Genomic DNA, 12556 nt, shown 5'->3' on the forward strand with positions numbered 1-12556 from the left:
AATTCCCTTTGTCCGACTTTCTCAACATTTCAGACGCTGTGGGGGATATTTACAAGCCCCTACCGCCACCAGAATGTCACTTTTTTCGACGTTGTGGTGTCAATACGGGCTTTGCCTTATTTACAAAGCAATGTTAGCCACTTAACGCTGCCTTCTAAATAAGCACCCTTTTACGCTATACTTGGCGTGAAAGGTGAGGGCAATCGGTGTTGAGGTGGGCGTTCCGCCACAAAACCTATTGATTTTGACGCTGCCATATATTTACAAAAGTGGCATAAATATGGGGCAGCTCCAAAATTAAAACCCAGAGAAAACCTGGTCTTAGCAGGGCACAACGAGGAGAAATGCTTTATTTCTTCTCGTTTTTAAGCGAAACGCCATGCATGATTCTTTTTGTCCAGGAAGGTGTCCCTTTCTGCACATAAACAATAATTTTAAAAATGACGAGTTGCAACTTCTATGTGTGCTGCACAAAGCAGTACACATATGGTGCAGCCCTGCGTTTCAGAAGTGGCAGAGCACGGCGTTAAGCCAAGAAGGCAAACACCGTGCTCCGTCATTTCTTTGTAAATATGCCCCTGCATTCCCTATAAAGGTGAGCTGCAGTGGAAGAGAAGATGTTTAAGTATTGCTTTGAAATGTCATCAGTGATGTCCTAAGTGATGGCACTGACCATGTAATGAGTGATATAATATGTGAGGTTATAAGCAGTGCACTGTGGGGGCATCTGTTATAGTTAGCTTGGGTAACTATAACTGCTGAATTTCACTGGTTTTGTGCGATGGAAATCTGAGCCTAACTATAATGTCATTGTAACCTTTGTTTTTTTCAGTGAATTTCTACGTTTAAAAAATAAAAATGGTTTAATTCTATATCTTAACTATATTGGTCTTGTAACCTTTTTTTCACTGAATTTCTGAAGTTTTTGAAATTCTATTTCCTAACTATAACGTCCCTGTAACCTTTGTTTTTTTCACTGAATTTCAACGTTTTTCAAAATGTATTTCCTAACTCTAACCTTTAGTCTTTGAGGGCAGGCATGTGAGTGGCTGTATAGGTAGGTGGGTGTGTGTTTGGATGGCTATATGGGTCTCTGAGTGGGTTTGTGGGTGTGTGAGTGGCTGTATGGGTCTGGGAGTGGCTTTGGGAGTGACTGTATGGGTGTGTACGTAGTTGTAGGAGTGTCGGTGTGGATCTGTGAGTGAGTGCATGAGTGGGTTTCTGAGTGGGTACGTGAGTGTCTAAGTGGATCTGTGACTAGATGAATGAGTGCTGCATGAGTAAATGTGCAGGAATTTATATAGCGCAAATCACCAAGCGGTCTCTAAGCGCTTGCTTAGGGAACCCGTCCTGGTATTCCCCTGTGAGATAACCCGGCAGGGCATCCGCAAGGTGAAAGCCAGGCATCCCGCCGCGAGGGGCCCATGTGGAGATTAAGCAAGCTATTGCCCAGAGTCGCAGAGTGTGAACCCATGAATCGAGTATGCACTGGAGCGAGAATTATCGAGTCCTTGGACATTTTATGGACTCAAGACCCAGCCGAGCCGGGAATTGAACCCTGGTCCCGGGCTGACCTCTGCTTCCAGGTCTGCCTCCTCTAACCAGTGAGCCACACTTCTCCACATGAGTGTCTGAGTGCATCTGTGAATCAGTGCATGAGTCACTGACTGGGTCTGTGAGTAGGTGCACAAGTGTCTTTGAAGGTTTATGAGTGGATCGATGAGCCTCTGAGTGGGTGAGTGAGTGGGTGCCTGTGTCTCTGAGTGGATCTGTAAGTGGGTGCATGAGTCCATGAGTGGGTCTGTGAATAAATGCATTAGGTTCTGATGATGTCTGTGAGTGGGTGTGTGAGTGTCTGAGTGGCTTTATGAGTGGGCGCATGAGTCTTTGGGTGGGTATGTGAGTGGGTGCATGAGTCTCTGAGTGAGACTGTGAGTGGATGTATGACTCTCTGAATTGGACTGTGACTGGGTGTATGAGTGCCTGAGTGTGGCCTGTGAGTGGCTGTATGAGTGTCTGTATGGGTCTGTAAGTAGGTGTGTAACTTTCTGAGTGGGTACATGAATCCCTACGTGGGTCTGTGAGTGGGAGCATGAGTCTCTGAGTAGCACTATGAGTGGGTGCATGAGTGTCTGAGTGGGTCTGTGAGTAGGTGAATGAGTCAAAGTGGATTGGTGACTAGGTGCGTGAGTCTCTGAGTGAGCTTGTGGGTGTATGAGTGTCTGAGTGGGGCTGTGAGTGGGTGCATGAATCTGTGAGTAGGTGCATGAGTCTCTGAGTGGGTCTGTGAATGGGAACTTGAGTGTCTGCGTGGGTCTGTGAGTGGGTGCATGAGTGTGTCTGTGAGTGGGCGCATGATTGTCTGAGTGGGTCTGTGAGTGAGTGCATGAGTGTTTGAGTAGGTCTATGAGTGGGTGCATGAGTGTGTCTGTGAGTGGGTGCGTGAGTGGGTCTTTCAGTGGGTACGTGGTAAAAAACAGTAGAGGGGCACATGGGAGCAAGTCCTCATCTCAGCTTCACCTGTGCTGGCCCTCTTGTCCATCTTGCCTGCAGTCCACTACTCTCTGCTAAGTTCAGTTTTGTGCCTCCTCTGCTCATTTTCTGCATATTTTTCCGCCTTTTCTCCTCTTGCTCCTGCCCTTTGTGGTGCCTCTTTCTGCTCATTCTGCTCGCTTCTGACCTTTATTTTGCCTTTTACTGCTCATTTCTGACCCCTATTTTGCATCTTGCTGCTAGTTTCTCACCTCTATTTTGCTCCTTTTTTTACTCATTCTGCCCATTAATTTGCTTTTTCTGCTTGCTTCTGACCTTTATTTAGCCTCTTTCTGCTCATTTCTGACCTTTAGTCTCCCTCTTTCTCTTACCTTCTGACCTTTAGTCTGCTTCTTTCTGCTTGTTTCTCACCTTTATCATGCCTCTTTCTACTTGTTGTTGACCTTAATTCTGCTTCTTTCTGCTCCCTTCTGTCTGTTCCCCCAGGACCGCAAAGGGAGCCTCAAGATGCCACAGTCCCAGGTGGCTCCCTGCCTCCTGCTGGAGCTTGCATTGCTGCTAAAAGCAGGGAGCAGCTGGAAATGCGGCACCCTGCGTGCAGGAGCAATACTTTCATCTCTTTCTCCGTCTGCATGTTTGCAGGCAGGGAAAGAAAGGAAGCCTCCACTTCCAGCAGGCAGGAGCTCATTGACAGCTCCCACCCACTGGAACCTGAGTGTTTACTTTTGATTCATGTGAGCTGTGAGCTCCCGCCAAGCAAAATCAAACAGCTATGTCCTGGGGGTGGGCACCCCAGGACATATCAGTAGCCAGCCCTGGTAGTTGGAGGTCCCCAGGGCCATTATTGACTGCAGGATGGAGGCCATGTGGTCCCCTCCTTTCTTCTATTTGGCACTGGGGAGGTGGTGGACCCCGGGGCCTGGGGGGGTCTGTGCCCCCCCACATTAAATTAAACATAAACCCTGGGGAGGTGGTGGTCCCCGGGGCATAACAATTCCCATGGAGGGGGCCATGTGTGCCCCTCCTTTAATTTAATAAACTCAGCATGCCCTCAGGCCCAGGCCCACCATGAGGCTTAATTAAAAACAAGCATTGGCATAGCCAATAGGTCTTTCGTTTGGGACCTAATGTGTAGGGGAGGGCAGAAAACTCCGCTCCGCCAGCGTAGCGGATAAAGCCAGCCACCCCTGCTCCCCGGCCTGGTCCCTGCTTCTGAAAGCAGCCAGGCCCGGGGAGAGCCTCCCCGGGCCCTGGTGGACACCCTTCCCCAGCGCCCAGACCCTCGTCTGGCTTGCAGGATGGGGGGCTCCCGCACCCTGGGGCCCACCGGGCAGAGCATGAGCCCCGGGCCCGGTCCCAGCTTCCGAACCCTAGCCAGGCTGGGGAGAGCCTCCCTGGGTCCCGGTGGCCCCCGTCACCAGCACCCGGACCCTCTGCTTGCTTCCAGGACAGGGGGCTCCCACACCCTGGGGTGCAGCACGAGCCCTGGGCCCGGTCTCAGCTTTCATAGCCTCCCCGGGCCCTGGTGGACCCCCATCACCAGCGCCCGGACCCTCGGCTGGCTTCCAGGATGGGGGGCTCCTGCAGCCTAGGACCCTGGGACGCAGCATGAGCCCCGGGCCCGGTCCCAGCTTAGGTACCCTAGCCAGGCCGGGGAGAGCCTCCCCGGGCCCTGGTGGACTACCCCGTCACCAGTGCCCGGACCCTCGGTTGGCTTCCAGGACGGGGGGCTCCTGCAGCCTGGGACCCTGGGACGCAGCACGTGCCCCGGGCCCAGCTTCTGAACCCTAGCCAGGCCGGGGAGAGCCTCCCCGGGCCCCGGTGGACCCCCACCCCCAGCGCCCGGACCCTTGGCTGGCTTTCAGGACGGGAGGCTCCCGCACCCTGGGACCCGTCGGACAGAGCACAGGCCCCGGGCCTAGCTTCCGAACCCTAGCCAGGCCGGGGAGATCCTCACCGGTGGACCCCGCTCCCGCAACCTGGGACGGAGCATGAGCCCCAGGCCCGGTCCCTGTCACAGCTTCCAAACCCTAGCCAGGCCCGGGGGAGCCTTCCCGGGCCCTGATGGGATCCCTGAACCATTGGCTGGCTTGCAGGATGGAGCTCAAGATGGCCACTAGCCAACGGGCCAGCAACCGGTTAGGCGCGTCGAGTGGCAAAATGCAGAGGGGCCCCACGCAGATCGTGGAGATGCTGAAGGGCTCACCTTTGGTGCAGATGCTGCTCGCGTGTTGGGCTTCTCAGGACCCAAAGCACAACTTGGAGGGAGCCTCGGTTGTCGCGCTGGCAGCTTGTCGTGGTCTTTTCAAGATGGCTGGCTCCACGTGTCTCGGTGCCTCCACGGGTTCCTTCTTTTCAGGGACTGTGGATCGGGCGGTGAGAGGTCTGGAGGTCCAGGTCTTGTCAGTCTCTGGGCTCGGGCTCCGGCGGGAGGCGGCGGCAAAGCAGACGTTGATTCGCTGGATGGTGCTTGCGTTAGCAAGGTGGTCACTCCCTGACCACAGGGGAGATTCTCTTCAGTCCTCTGTGCGGCAGAGCGTCGAAGTTCCCGTCTTCTTCTTGTAGTTAAGTTGATTCCAGGATGTCTGAAGTCTTAGGACACAGCTCCTACCTTTAAGCGGATTCTAGGGGCCGGACTACCTGCTAGGTCCCTCCCTAAGGGTGGGACCAGGAAGGGGGGTGGTTACACCCCCAATCCTTTGTCCAGCTCGCCCCAGGTCCGGGGCTGGTGTGCCCCAGGACCGGATTGAACTGGCATATGCAACGAGGCTCCTTGTGAGCCTCAGGCATGTCTGGTTTCTTTCAAGCCCTACCTGACCAATACACAAAACCCTGTCTGGGGTGGTGCTCGCACCTCCCCTGGCAGGAAACCCTTTGTCCACGTCTCCCAAGCTGGAAGGACTCCCAGCAGCAGGAGGGCAGACTTGTGTCTGTGGTGGCAGCATCCATTTTGTGGAGCTGAGGCTATGTCTGATTTTACCCGGGTTTCAGGTACTGTACATGTCGTGTCCCTCTAGAAGGGTGGAATGCTAACCCCGTCGCCAGAATTGGCGAGGGGTTAGTATTCCAATTCGTATGACACCTTACTCGACATGTTTTGATAAAGCCAAACCAAAGATAGCATTTAACCGCGAGGTTCATAATGCACTTAAGAGTATATGGTATGACGATATCTGGAAACGGTAGAAGGAAGTTGTTCCGACCACTGCAGACAGGCTCAGCTCATGCCAGAGCACCATCTCACATGGAACCAAGCACTCTGCCTTCAGGATTGTTAAGGCCTGCCATAGGAGTGACTTATAGGTTAACATGTGTCCCATTTAAGGTTAGGTATAGGTATACTACACCTAAGTAAGAGGTGGTTACACCAACTTACCCCAGCTGAGTGATCAGCCAGTTGTGTCAAATTTGTTAGGCCAAGCCTGGGGTGGCATAATACATGCTTCAGCCCCTGGCAGGCCTTAGATACACCAATGCCCTGGGTACCTAGTGTACACTGGTACAGGGGCTCACAGGGTGATCCACTTCCAATTGGTTATGCACCTAGTGTGCATAGTGTCAATTTAGTTAGAGAGAACAGCAGGCTGGGGGTCTGATTAGCAGGCCCACAGCCTCAATATGTCAAAAACCAGTGAAGCAAAAAGCAAAAATTTGGGGTGACCATAGGATAGCAGACCCTACTCTCCTACACAACCCCCCCCCCCAAACGCAGGGACATTAAACTAGCCTTGACCAGTCTCGTCTTCATGTCCTAAGTGGAAGTACCTGGAGAGACCATCTGCATTCCCATGGTCTGTACCTGGCCGGTGCTCCACTGTAAAGTCCATACCCTGTAGGGAAATGGACCACCTAAGCAGTTTGGGGTTTTCACCCTTCATCTGATTTAGCCACAAGAGGGGTTTATGGTCGGTCTGAATCTTGAAGTGAGTGCCAAACAAGTATGGCCTCAGCTTCTTCAGGGCCCACACCACAGCAAAGGCCTCCCTCTCAATAGCTGACCAATTCTTCTCCCTGGGGGTCAACCTTCTGCTAATAAAAGCAATGGGTTGGTCTTGACCATCTACATTAAGTTGTGACAGCACAGCTCCCACACCCAACTCAGAAGCATCTGTTTGGACAATAAACTCTTTGGAGTAGTCAGGACTTTTCAGGATAGGTGCAGAGCACATGGCCTTCTTCGGGTCTTCAAATGCCTTTTGACAGCTTACTGTCCACTGAACCTTTTTGCGCATCTTTTTGGATGTCAGATCATTAAGAGGAGTCACAATGGACCCATAGTTCTTAACAAACTTCCTGTAGTACCCAGTCAAGCCCAAGAAAGCTCGAACTTGAGTCTGGGTGGTTGGAGGAGACCAGTCCTTGATGGATTGTACCTTACTCTCCAGTGGTTGAACTTGGCCTCCACCTACAAGGTGGCCCAAATACACAACCTTACTCTGCCCTATCTGGCACTTAGTAGCCTTGATAGTGAGGCCTGCCTTTTGCAGAGCCTCAAGAGCCTTCTTCAGGTGGATCAGGTGATCCTCCCAGGTGGAGCTAAAGACAGCAATGTCATCAAGATATGCTGCACAAAAGTCATCCAACCCAGTAAGGACTTGATTCACCAACCTTTGGAAGGTGGCAGGTGCATTCTTCAGACCAAAGGGCATCACCACAAATTGATAATGCCCACCTGGGGTTGAGAATGCTGTTTTGGCCTTGGACTCCTCAGCTAATCTGATTTGCCAATAGCCAGCTGTTAAGTCAAATGTGCTCAAAAACTTAGCAGAAGCTAGTTTGTCTATGAGCTCATCTGCCCTTGGAATAGGATGTGCATCTGTCCTAGTGACAGCATTGAGTCCTCTGTAATCCACACAGAACCTCATCTCTCTCTTGCCATCTTTGGTGTGAGGTTTGGGGACCAGAACCACTGGGCTAGCCCAGGGGCTCTCTGAGGGTTCAATGACACCCAGTTCCAGCATTTTGTGTACCTCAGCCTTTATACAGTCCCTGACGTGGTCAGGTTGTCTGTAAAGTTTGTTCTTTACAGGCAGACTGTCACCAGTGTCCACCACATGGGTACACCAGTCAGTTTGACTAGGTATTAAGGAAAACATGTGTTGAAATGATTGTAGAACCTGTCTACATTCCATCTGCTGATGACCAGTGAGGTTGCCTCCAAGGGTCACTCCTTCAACTGAGCCATCATCAGGGTTCTGAGACAACAGGTCTGGGAGAGGGTCACTCTCTTCCTCCTGTCCCTCATCTGTAGCCATGAGCAAGCCCATGTCTGCCCTGTCAACATATGCTTTTAACCTGTTAACATGGAGTACCCTGTGGGGACTCCTGGGAGTTCCTAGGTCTACCAAGTAGGTAACCTCTCCCTTCTTTTCTAGGATTGTATGGGGTCCAGACCATTTGTCTTGGAGTGCTGCTGGCGCCACTGGCTCCAACACCCATACCTTCTGTCCTGGCTGAAACTCAACCAAGACAGCCTTTTGGTCATGCCAAGCTTTCTGTAAGGCCTGGCTTGCCTCAAGGTTTTTGGATGCCTTCTCCATATACTCAGCCATCCTGGAGCGGAGACCAAGTACATAGTCCACTATGTCTTGTTTAGGCTTTTTGAGAGGTAGCTCCCATCCTTCCTTCACTAAACACAGTGGGCCTCTCACAGGGTGCCCAAACAACAACTCAAAGGGGCTGTAGCCAACTCCTTTTTGTGGGACCTCTCTGTAAGCAAACAGAAGGCAGGGTAGAAGGATGTCCCATCTTCGCCTGAGCTTTTCAGGTAATCCTTTGATCATACCCTTTAGGGTCTTGTTGAATCTCTCAACAAGCCCATTGCATTGTGGGTGATAAGGAGTGGTGAACTTGTAGTTGACACCACATTCCTTTCACATAGCTGTCAAGTATCCTGACATGAAGTTGGTACCTCTGTCAGAAACCACCTCCTTAGGAAACCCCACTCTGGAGAATACTCCCAGCAGGGCCCTGGCCACAACAGGAGCTGTAGTGGTCCTAAGGGGAATTGCCTCTGGGTACCTGGTGGCATGATCCACTACCACCAGTATAAATCTGTGCCCAGATGCAGTGGGAGGATCCATGGGACCCACTATATCTATTCCCACTCTTTCAAAGGGGATCCCCACCACAGGTAGTGGTATTAGGGGGGCCTTTGTTGTGCCACCTGATTTGTCACTGGCTTGGCAGGTCACACAGGAGCGACAAAACTCCTTTGTATCTTCATTCATGTGAGGCCAGTGAAAGTGAGGGACAAGCCTGTCCCAAGTCTTGTTCTGGCCTAAGTGTCCTGCTAAAGGAATATCATGGGCCAAGGTAAGAAGGAAGCCCCTAAATTGCAGAGGTATAACCAACCTCCTGGTTGCACCAGGTTTTGGGTCTCTAGCCTCTGAATAAAGGAGCCCTTCATCCCAATACACTTTATGGGTACCTTGAGCATTCCCAGCAGCCTCAGCAGCAGCCAGCTGTCTGAGGGGTTCAAGAGATGGACAGGTTAACTGAGCCTGCCCCAAGTCAGCCCTGGAAGGTCCCCCTGTCCCCAGAAACTCAACCTGATCAGGTTCAAGCTCTTCAGGGACAGTTCCTTCAGGGTCCTCTAGATCATCTTCCTGGGAAGGCTGATCATCACCTTGAGGCAGGGGGGAAGGCACAGCCTTTACCCTCCTGTTCTTCTTCTTGGTAGGTGCTTGGTCCATTGTTCCAGGATCCAAGACCTGTGGTTCAGTAAGGCACTTTTTGGCCTGTGACCTGGTCACAGCAAGGACATGTGGTGATATACCTAACATCTCTGCATGTGTCCTGTACTCCACTTCTGACCATAGAGAACTCTCTAGGTCATTGCCCAACAAACATTCTACTGGGAGGTCTGCACTAACCACACCCCTTTTGAGGTCAGTTACCCCTCCCCATGAGAAGTTAACAACTGCCACACTATGTGAAGTAGTGGCATTGCTGGCATTGGTCACCAGGTAATTCTCACCTGGTATGTACTGTCCAGGGTCCACAAAGCCTGGTGTCACCATAGTGACACTGGCACATGTGTCCCTGTAGGCTTGAGCCACTTTTTCATTAATTAAAGGAGTCTGTCTGTACTTGCCCAGGTTACTGGGGCTCACAGTCAGGGACAAATCCATGTCCCCATCACAGATCAAGACTGCCTGTGTCAGGGTTCTGTCTGAGTCAGAATCTCCTTCAGTTCCCATAGTGATTCCCACTACACCCTTTGTTTGGGGACCAACACTGCTAACAGTAGTACTGGGAGCAGGTGCCTTAGGGGCAACAGTGTTGGGGGCTCCACCCGTTTTACAATCACTAGTCCAGTGAGTTGTATTTTTGCAAGAGTTGCACCAGGGTTTCTTCTGACCTTCTTTCTTCTTCCCTTTAGGCTGGGACCCACCCCCATTAGTACTAGTTTGGGGCCCTGTTGAAGTCTTCTGGTCTTTAGATTTCTGATCTCCACCCTTTTGGTCTGTTTTCTTCTGATCACCCCTTTGGCCCTGGTTCTGGTTCTTTTGCTTAACCCTGGTTCTGACCCATTTGTCTGCCTTCTTTCCCAATTCTTGGGGAGAGGTCAGATCTGAGTCAACCAAGTGTTGATGCAGTTGCTGGTTCTGACAGTTATTTAAAATCTGTTCTCTCATCATCAAATTGTACAATCCTGTATAATCAGATACCTTACTTCCCAGCAACCAACCCTCCAAAGCCTTAGTGGCACATTCAATGTATTCAGACCAGTCCTGAGTCTGTGTCTTCTGGGTGTCTCTGAACATTAACCTGTACTGTTCAGTGGTTAAGCCTAACCCATCAACTAGGACACTCTTCAGGACTCTGTAATTTCTGACATCCTCCTCTCTAACAGTGAGGAGTCTATCTCTGCCTCTTCCTTCAAAGGAGAGCCATAAGATTGCTGCCCACTGGTCTTCAGGAACCTGCTGCACTTTGCAGGCTCTCTCAAGAGCAGTCATCCATTTGTGGATGTCATCACCACTTTTGTAGGGGGGCACAACCTTGGACAGGTTCCTATTGTCGAAGACCCTATCTTTGTCCTTAGGGACAGTGCTGCCACCAGTGGGTATAGACCCACTCTCTCTAGGTTGCCTAGCCTTGTTCAGTTTTTCCTCCATCAGGGCTACTTCTAGCTCCTGTTTCCTGATTCTCAGCTGGGCTTCCTGCATTCTGGCCTCATGCTCCCTCCTCTGAGGGGTGGTCATCCTTCTCCTGGAGTGACCGTGAGAGCCTCTAGAGGCATGAGAAGCATTAGATTCACCTGAGTGATTCCTTTGCCTCCCAAGCCCCTGGTTAAGTCCACTGGGGAGATCCAATGGGATGATCCCATTGTCAGTCCCCAATAGCCTTAGGTTAGCTGGGCCACGTATAACACTTGGCACTGGGCTAGTTCTCCCTTCATCCTCACTACCTTCTGTATCAGTACCCTTCTTACTTTCATCCTCTGTGGTATGAACCTCATCTAAGGGGTGACTGTTGGAAAGGGGTACCTCAGTAGCATCTTCAGAAGGGGGGCCTCCTGTTCCAGTCCCTAAGGGGCCTAACTGGGAGGTTTTCTTGAGAGCTCTCTGATCTTCATCAGCTTGTAAAAGCTCACTGAGTTAAGCAGAAGTAGGGTTCTTGGGCTGTTTAAGGCCCCTGATATTTGCCAACTGCCTGAGCTCATTTTGATTTAGGGTAGCAAAGAGAGTTGGTGCCCTCTGGGGGTCACTCTCGACAGAGATGGGTACCTTAGACCCCTCTGCCCCCTCCATTGCTCTTAAGTGTGGGTGGATGTGTTGCAATCTACCTACACTTGGGTTTACCTACTAAACCTATCTAGTAGTTGTAGTCAGGGTGTGCTACTCCCTTTGCTCTACAACAACTAAGTTCAGTAGAACTTAAGTATATCTATCTTGTTTTATATGTACCTACAGGTACCTATGTGATCTTTCAATTGGTAACCGAGAGATTACAATGGTAAAACACAGCAAGCTCAAATCCAACCGCTGCTCACCAATGTGAGAAGTTGGCCTGCTATATGATGTTCACTAGTTAAAGTGACCACCTTGTACCATGCCAAGCAACCCTTATGGTGTGGTTGTAAGTCAACCTTTTCGGACTAGCTGCCCTAGTGGTAGCGTAGGCTAAGCAGTCTTTGAGGCTAAACTCGTTAAAGCGTGTTAAGCAGGCTGTTTTACCAAATGTAACCCCCTTTTATACCAATGAAAGGACACCACACAGATATATATTCAAAATATATATGTATTTATTTCTCAAAGTAACCCCTAGACTCTTTATGAGCACAGGAGCACAAATCGTTAAACAAGAATACGTTAGAATACACAGAAGTTGCACTTTATATGGATAGGCCCTGGTGGCCGCTCGAACCATATACTAAAATAGTGGTATAAGTACCACGAACAGAAAAGGGAAAAGGCCTAGGGCCTCTAGAATCGTTGGGCCTACAAGGAGCTAACTTTAGTTAGTGACCAGGAGGTCCACGGGTTGCGTGTGCAGAGCAAATAGTCACACGCGAGCTCCCATAGGTTTTCAATGGGTGCGTAAAAGTTACAAAGTTACTGCAAAAAGGATCTTCCGGATGGACTATGAACTCAAGATTGGAAACACAGACACTAGAGATGATACTCTATACTTGGGCACCGGAGTGCCAGCTTTACCTCACCCACAAGAAGCGGGTGCATAGGTCTCGAAGTGCGTCGGGTTTCTGCTATATGTTCAATGGAGCCTGAAGACAAAGGTGCTGCAGGCGGTCGGCCCGGAAGAGATGCGGTGGATCCAAGGGTGGATCGGAGTTGTAGAAGACCTGTAAGCAGAGGGGACAGTGTTCACAGTCACTAGCCAGTGACCAGCGTGGCACCAGGTGGGTACCAGGCGATGTCGGGTGCAAACAGGAGGAAAGGTACAGCTTGTCTCTGCAGCCACGTGGTCCCTGAAGGTTGACGACATCCAGGAGTTGGGTCACGAGCTGTCCCATGCAGGTTCTGGCTGTCGGCGGTGTCGGCGACTTGATCGAAGCAAACAAGCCTTGGCAAAAGCAATTGTTGTGGAAAACGAA

This window comes from Triturus cristatus, chromosome 11, assembly GCF_964204655.1.
Source record: "Triturus cristatus chromosome 11, aTriCri1.1, whole genome shotgun sequence".
Lineage (NCBI taxonomy): Eukaryota > Metazoa > Chordata > Amphibia > Caudata > Salamandridae > Triturus > Triturus cristatus.